We start from the raw sequence: 8,670 nt of genomic DNA on the forward strand, positions 1-8,670 counted from the left end.
TATCGACCACTTCACCAAATGGGTGGAAGCCGAGCCCCTGGCGCAGATTACCGAACGAAAGATGGAGGACTTCGTCCAAAAGTCCATCATCTTCAGGTTCGGATTGCCGCATACCATTATCACCGACAACGGGCGACAGTTCGACAACCAGGACTTCAGAGACTTCTGCGCGAGGTTTCACATCACGCACCGACTGACTTCAGTCGGACACCCACAGTCCAATGACGAAGTCGAGTTGACCAACCGGACCATATTGCACGGGCTTAAAACCCGACTGAATGAAGCCAAGGGCCTCTGGGTCGACGAGCTGGGCTCCGTCCTGTGGGCTTACCGAACGACCCTCCGCATTTCGATCGGGGAGTCGCCTTTCAGTTTGGCCTATGGGACGGAGGCGATGATACCACTCGAGATTGGGCTGCCATCTACCAGGGTCGAGCAGTATCAAGAGCCGAATAACTCTGATTGCCGGAGAGCCGACCTAGACCTCCTCCCCGAACTATGGAATGAGGCTCAACTTCGTATGGCTTCATACCGACAGAGGGTAGCCCGATATTACAACACCAAGGTCAAACCGAAGCTCTTCAAGCCTGGGGACTTAGTCCTAAGAAAGGCAGAAGTCTCGAAGCCCCTAGACCAAGGGAAGCTAGCTCCGAACTGGGAAGGACCCTACATGATAGCGGACAACTACGGGCCAAGGGCTTACCGACTGAAAACTCTGGAAGGGAAACCCATTCTCCGGACCTGGAATGCTGACAACCTGAAGTTGTATCACCAATGAACTTTGTGCCTGTTCATTCAGAATACAAATCCAGTTTCAAATTCCAGAGTTTTAACTCTTCGACTGATGATCGACACTCGCCAAGTGAAGGACGAGTCCCGACATCCCGACTCGGACTTAATGTCCACATGGAACCGACGGCCCGATCGCCGACAATGTATCGGACGCTCACAAGGGCCAAACCGTCCATGACAACGGGAGTTAACACTCCTTCTACGATCGAAATTTCGAGCCAAACGATCGGCTAACTTGCCGACTAGGCCCCGACCAAAGAAAGGCGAAACGCCTGCGCGACCGTCGTCGCGACTCACCGACCGAGCAACGACCGGTCGAAGGATATTCGGCTTACCACCGTCTATCACACGAAGCGACCACTATCGCATTCATGACTCACCGACCGAGCTACGACTGGTCGGAAGATATTCGGCTTACCACCGTATATCACGTGGCACAGTGTAAGTACCCGACATTAAGGTATCGGGATCCGACTTATCATTGCTCCCCCGACTAGACGCACCGAATGACATCCGATTGAATGTGTCGAAAGAGATCCGACTGCCAAGCCTTATCCGACGGTCGATCGGCTTTCGGCTCGACAAGGATGCTCGACTTACAGCCGGGCGAAGGATGCCCGACTCACAGTCGGGCGAAGGACGCCCGACTTAGGCCCTCGACCATCGAAAGGCCGATCCAAGATCGGGACTTGCTCTGCCTTCGTGACGGCACGCGTTACCGAACGTCCTAACTGATCTATTGGGCTAGCGACTAATGTGTTCAAACGCATTCCACAACACATGAAAAAAGAAAGACATGCGGAAAAAAAAAGTTTAAGTCCAAAACTTTGACTTTGATTTCATTAAAGATCAAGACAAGTTTACAAACTGGGCCGAAGCCCGACTACAAGTATGACAAGCCGAAGCAAAAAGAAAAGAAAAAAACCGACTAATCCTCAGAGTCGGCCTCCTCCACTAGATGACGGCCGGGGACGGTCGGCGAACCCGCTTTGGCTTCGGCAGTCGGGGCCGCTTGATCTTCGGTGGCTTGCTCTGCATCTTCTTCGACTTCCGCCCTGGTGGTGAGACCTTCCGATGCTGGGTCGGCTGTCTCCTCCGCAGCTGGGGCCTCCGACTCTGGCAGAACAATGCTGCCGAGATCAAGCTCCGGGTACAGGCTTCGAACGACTTCCCGAGCATCCTCGTACCCGATTCGGTACGAAAGGAAGCCGCTCTCCAGGAGCTCTTCTCGGTACTCCTCTGAGTCACGAAAGTCTTCGACGGTCTGACTCATGGCCTCCTTCGCCGACTCCGCTTCTGCCCTCATGATGTCTGCGTCGGCCTGGGCAACGGATAGACCTTCCTCGGCCTTAGCAAGATTTTTGAGGCTTACTCGGAGCTGCTCGCGGTCGGCCTCTAGCTCCTTGGCGAAGCTGTCCCGCTCGTGCCGAAGCCGACGGACGGTTCGGGACTTCTTCTTCACATCATCCCGGGTCGACTGCAGCTCCGACTCCGATGTCGCCAAGGCACCCTCGAGTCGGGAGACCTCCTCCGGGAGTCGGGAGACCTCCCCCTCAAGTCGGCCCTCCCGTTCGATCGACTATTGCAGCTGGTCGACCAGGACGACCTTGTCGGCTTCAACGGCCGCGACCTTGTCTCTCCAAGCCGCGCGTATGTCGCCGAACTTTCGGTATCTGGCCTCTAGCTCGGATATGTTGTAAACCAGCTGCACAAAACAAAACCGACCGTCAGGAGACCGAGCTTACGGAAACTACGTTGAAAACGAAGGAGAGAGGAACTTACCCGGATCATCATCGGGTAGAACGAAGACAGCATGTCGGAGACACACTGGTTCTTCATCGCCTCGATGTCGGTGGGAAGAAGGAGCGCCTGGCACAGCCTCCTGGCCAAGTCATGGTTGGCCAGGCCCGATGCACCTTCGGGGAGTGGGAAGTCGGTCGATCCTCCACCGTCGGCCGACCGTCCTTCATCGCCCGACGCCACAGGGGCCTTCCCTCGGTCGGACGCCCAGGCCCTGACGTCGGAGATGGACGGCAAACTTGAGCCCGACCGAGTCTCGACCGACAGCGCGGCAGCAGCGGGCGCAGATCGCTCGGGCTCGTGCGCCTCCTCCCGATCCTCCTCTACCGGCTGAGCAGCCGGTGCGCCATCGACCGACTCATCGACCACCCTTCTTTCGGGCGAAGCAGCGCCCTCGCCCGATGGTCCCTCGGATGGGACTTCGACAAGCACTGTCGGTGCCGACAGTGCGATGATGGGCTCCGCCCCTGACCCAGTCGGTTCGCTCGGCGGAGCTACGTGGGGCCTCTTGGGAGGCCGCGACGGCCCGGCCCCTTGCGCCGGCCTTTTTCGAACGGCGTACTGACGTACGTCAGCTGCCGTCAGTCTTGATCTCGGTGGCATATCTGCAAACGACGACAGGCGGTCAGCACCATAAAGAAAAAATAAAAAGAAAAAGGGGAAGAAAAACACAAAACCGACCTAGGCGAGAGATCGGGCTGAGGCCGGCGTCGTACAGGGCCTGCTCGGTGAGGAGCTCCCTCTGCTTCGTCACCGAGATGTCCTTCAGCCGGTGGAAGTCCTCCCGATCTTCGGCTTCCACCCGACTGTTCTCGTTTGGTTCGGTTCGGAGATTCTCCCAACGGACAGGGAACCCCCAAGGAGTGGAAGAGGATGCGAAGAAGAACTGGTTCTTCCATCCGTGAATAGACGACGGAAGATCAGTAATGAAAGAGAGCCCCTTCCGAGGATTGAAGTACCACCACCCTCGGACTTTAGGGTGGGGTCGGAGGACGAAGAAAGCTCGAAAGAGGGAGATCCGAGGATCAGTCGGCAAAAGCCGACACAGAAGAGCAAAACTAACTATTAGCCGAACTGAGTTCGGCGCGAGTTGCACCGGGCACAGCCCGTAATAGTCAAGCACATTTCGGACGAACTCCGGGATCGGGAAGCGAAGGCCGGCCTGAAGGTCCTCAACGTAGAAGGCCACCTGGCCCTCAGGCGGGCTGTTAATCCGACCGTCGGCACCAGGGGCGAACAGCCGAAACTGCCCCGGGATGCGATATTGCTCCCGGAGCCGATCGACGTTCGGCCCCGAAAGTGAAGAGACCTCCACCTCCGGGGTCGACCGAGTGTCGTCAGTCGGCTCTCCCGACCGACTTCCTCGGGGGGATGTTCTGGCCATGGATTAAAACAAAAGAAGAAGAAGAAGTAGATTGCGAGAAGGCAAAGGAGAAGACGGTGAAAGCGGTGGTGGCCCTCAGAAGGAGAAGAGAGAACCCCTAAGGAGAAAGGAAGCGAAAAAGAGTACCTGGAATGAGGGATTACGCGGGCAGAGTCTCGACAGCAAAGTGAGGGGGGATAAAAACTGAATATGGACGACCCTGTATATATAGTACCCCCCGACGGTCGAGATGAAGACACGACCAACGAGGAATCCCCAGATCTCACCACGTGGCATCATCCGGGCCGTCCATCGGCCCGACGGTTCGACACACCTATCCTCAGATCGAGCCACATCACCTCCATCCACTCCAACGGACCCGTCCCAATGGCCACACGCCACGTGGCGCAGAGGCCGTGACGTTTCGTATCCCCGAAGGGGCGGCGGGAACGACGGTTTTCCTTCCCGATGGGACGAGACGTCTGGCGCCGACAGGACGTCCGACACCGACAGGACGTCCGACACCGACATGACACCTGACACCGACAGGACGTCCGACACTGACAGGACATCCGACATTGACATGACACCTGACGCCGACAAGACGTCTGTCACCGACGAGACGTCTGACACCGACTAGACATCTGACGCTAGCGAATCGCCCGGCATTCATGAGACGCCTGACATCATATCAACCCATGGTACGGTCGGAACTTGATACACAGAGGATCCACTCCTTTTCGCCCGATGCTACTGCCCAAATGAAGACATCGGCCAGCGCGCCGTCCGACTCAGGAGTGGAGGGGGCAACTATTGGGGAATACCGACCGACCCCGTTCATGCCGACTTATGATCGGGCATACACGACCGACCGATCGATCGTCGGGTGCCGTTACCGACCGATCGACGGCTGTCTACCGACCGAGGATATGTCGGTCGGACAGACCTTTTCCGCCCTCCTGACCGACTGCACCAGGGGGTCCGATGCCCGACTCCCGCGACGTGCCCGACTGACCGTCGGAGGGGTCCGAATCTCCACCCGACGCCCCTCAGCTGGCCACCGATCTAAGGTCGGTCGACTCCTCCAATCACCGTACTACTGTCAGAGACTGTCAATCCTGACAACAGCATGCGGCATTGCCGCCTAGGGGCATTATCCCGCCTATGGCATTGTCAACCCTAGTGATTTGACGGTCCCACGGTAATTTGACACCTTTACGGCGACTCTGACAGTCTACAGTGAGTTGATAATTCTTCAATTATCCGCGCCATTAATGACGGCGCCATACCATGCTCCACTATATATATCGGGGAAGGCAACAGTGCTAGGGGTCTTTTTCCGAAAACTCTCAGGCCTGCTCCCTCTCTCTCTCTTTCCCTTTCTCGTTGAGCTCCTTGTTTTCTTCTCACTGTTGCCTAGTCTCCTCTCTGACTTGACCGTCGGAGGGTCCCCGCCGGAGCTGCCTCCGGTCAGTGCGGACTTTCTTTTACAGGCGCTCGTTCCCGACGACCAGACGACGAGGGGATTGGCCGCAACAACTTCCTTCTCTTTCCCTAAAAATTCTTCTCTTTTCCTAAAAATCCACATATCAACCAGAGGCCTCTTCATCAAAAAATCTCTATTTTAATATATATATATATTATATTAATTTACGTGTGGTAAATGCATGGATATGGTGGTATGATTTGGATGCCGCGAACGAGTTTCCCCAGCATTAGCCAAATAAAAATGTATCCATGCGTTCATGAATTGTATCATGTAAATTTACAAATTTGCCGCCAGAGAGAGAGAGAGAGAGAGCACGCTAATGCTGCCGTAGCGTTGCACATTTTTTGAGCAATCCAAAAAGAAATGCAGATTCTTCGTCAAACAAACATAGTAATTAAATAAAAAAGTGACGCAAAGCATTAAGATAAGAAAAGCTTTGCAACTCGAAGATTCTTTTGTTAAATTATGTATTATTACATTAGGATAAGTAAAGCTTTCCATTCGATGATTCGTTTATTAAATGATCTACTATAACATAGCAGTGACTCTTCGGTCAGCTCGCTCCGAGGTTTCTTAGATTATATTTGGGTTGGTATTATAAACCAACATGCAGCCCTACCCCTTTTTTTTTCCCCTACCAAATAGGGCATAAAATCTTACCAAAAAAAATAGGGCATAGAATAAAAGTAAAATCACCTGCAATTAGAAAATTATCGCATCCTAGTATTACTCTAAAGTCAAACAAAAACTTCGCTGTTGCAGATCCTAAACTGCCGACACCAGGAGCAAAAGCGCCCAACAGATTTGTTGAATCTGTAGGCCGATGTGAAAGCTCTGCTGTTGTTAATGGACTCGTCAAAATCTCATTTGGAGCATCAAAAGAAGATAAAAACAGGTTTATGTACATATACCTGGAGGATTTTTTAGGGTTGTTGAGGTATAATGGGCATCAAAAGCCTATAAGCACAAGACCCGATTTGGTAACAGATCAGGCTAGGTCTTTAGTTCTTCCATCAAATTATACCCTCAGGCATGGCTTGGTATCATTCATAGATCCGCATGGGTACTTTCTATCTGATCTTTTGAATGAAATTCTAGGTTATCACACGAAAACTGAAAGAATTAATGAAAAATTTTGACGATGGATGAGCAAAGAGCATAAAAAAGTGAGCGGAAAACCACCACTCCATGGTATATAAATGACTACTTCTGAGATACAGGAGACTGGACCCGTGTTCTTTATTGTGCATCACACGGTGCAGTGCACAGCACACCGTCCATCGCACGATGGATGGCCACGCATGGATGCGTATTCGTTGCACACGGTCGTGTGCGCCGTCTATCGCACGATGGACGGTGTGTGCTGTGCACCACACCGTACGGTGCACTGCAGACGATCCGTGCTCCCGGAGACTCCAATGCAACTAGAATAGGACGTGAACTATTTTAATCCATTCTAAAACCGTAACATAATCATCTCCCATTTTGGTTCAAGTAATTCTTCTTCGTGAGAAGATGTAAAAGTTATAAAGAAGTTACATGTGATTTTATAAAGTTTATATTCTTACAAAGCTCAAAATAATATGTAGGGCTTTTAGCACCCTCCAAGCAAGGGCAACTAAGAACGCATGTGCTATTTCATTCCTTAAAAGGGAGAAACGGACATCGAACAAATTATTGTTTAAGCTTCAATCAAAACTCGCTATTGATGAATTACGAATGCATAAATCCAAACACTCCACATGGTTTTCTTTGAAGGGAATATGTTTGTAAGGGAGCTAAGGGCATGTGTGATATAATGAGAGGAGATGCCCAAGTTAACCTTATAGAATGAATATATTATTATGAATAAAATTTATCTTAGCTGTAAGCCTTAAAGCTCTCAAAGCTCTCACGTAAAGCGCATGATATTGCATGAAGGTTTATGTGTGTTTAGCATATACGGTGCAACAGAAGCATCGGTGTACAACACTCAATACTGCCAGCTCCCGGGTTCGTGGGTGAGGGAGGTAATTATAACATGTAAGTAGAGAAGGATCTTGGAAGCTTGTTTTCTAACTAGTCGAAAAGCCAATTACCAAGTCTTAGTTTTGCCCAATCTTTTATTCTGGTCATGGATAGATTATCCAAGTTCAGGTGCAAAGTAGTGACAATTACCCTATAAAGATGCACTTTTATTGTGGCTTTGATAGTCCTTGTCTATGAATCGTACGCTCATTTTTCAACAGATATGTGATCAGAGATGATATTTTCCTTCTACTACTTGTGAGCTCATGATTTTATGTTCTATTTCATTCTCCGATGGAGATTCTTTTTATCTTTCCCTCTGAGTGTTATTTCGCTGTCGATTACCTAATGGTATCTAGCTTTGTAAGATGATTCTTGTTAATTCACACAGGATTCCACATGCTTTATTGCTTGAGTCAGGTTATAAGCTAGTGATGCTTTCGACCGGTGGACCATGCATTGAGCTGTCCTCTTGTGTTGGGTGAAAAAATTTCTTCGATGATAAGGATTGCTGATGACATACCAAGGAATGAGGAGGTGAAACCATACAAGCTGATGACAAGATCCAAGAGTTTGGAATGAGAATGCACCAAGGGATTTGTCCAAGATGAGTCATATACGGGTCATCTATTGGTTGGGTGGGGTCGAGGAAATTTGAGCCAAATTCAGCCTGGCATCGGTTAGAAGGAAACAAACATTATAATTGGATCAGGTACAGGCTAGGTTGGATTGCTTAGGCCTTCATCCTGAACTCAATCCAACTTCAATTCAAGTTGGTATTTGCCGGCCAACGCTTAGTCCATTTGACAAATCTTTAGACTTAATCCAATAAAAATTTATACCTTAGATGGGCGTCGTTTCAGCTTAACCCATCCCAACTTGCACTTCCAGCAATATCTTTATTATTATTATTATTATTATTATTATTATTATTATTATTATTATTATTATTATTATTATTATTATTATTATTATTATTATTATTATTGTTGCGGCCAATCGCCTCGTCGCCCGATCGCCGGGAAGCGTGCACCTGCAAAAGGAAGTCCGCACTGACCGGAGGCGGCTCCGGCGGGGACCCTCCGACGGTCAAGTCAGAGAGGTGACTGGGCAACAGTGAAATGCAGACAGAGAGCTCTGAGAAGGAGAGAGGGAGAGAGAGAGAGAGGAGCGAGCCTGCGTATGTGGGAGAGACGAGCGGATCCCCCCTGCACTGTTG

Source organism: Elaeis guineensis, chromosome 12 (genome assembly GCF_000442705.2).
Source record: "Elaeis guineensis isolate ETL-2024a chromosome 12, EG11, whole genome shotgun sequence".
Lineage (NCBI taxonomy): Eukaryota > Viridiplantae > Streptophyta > Magnoliopsida > Arecales > Arecaceae > Elaeis > Elaeis guineensis.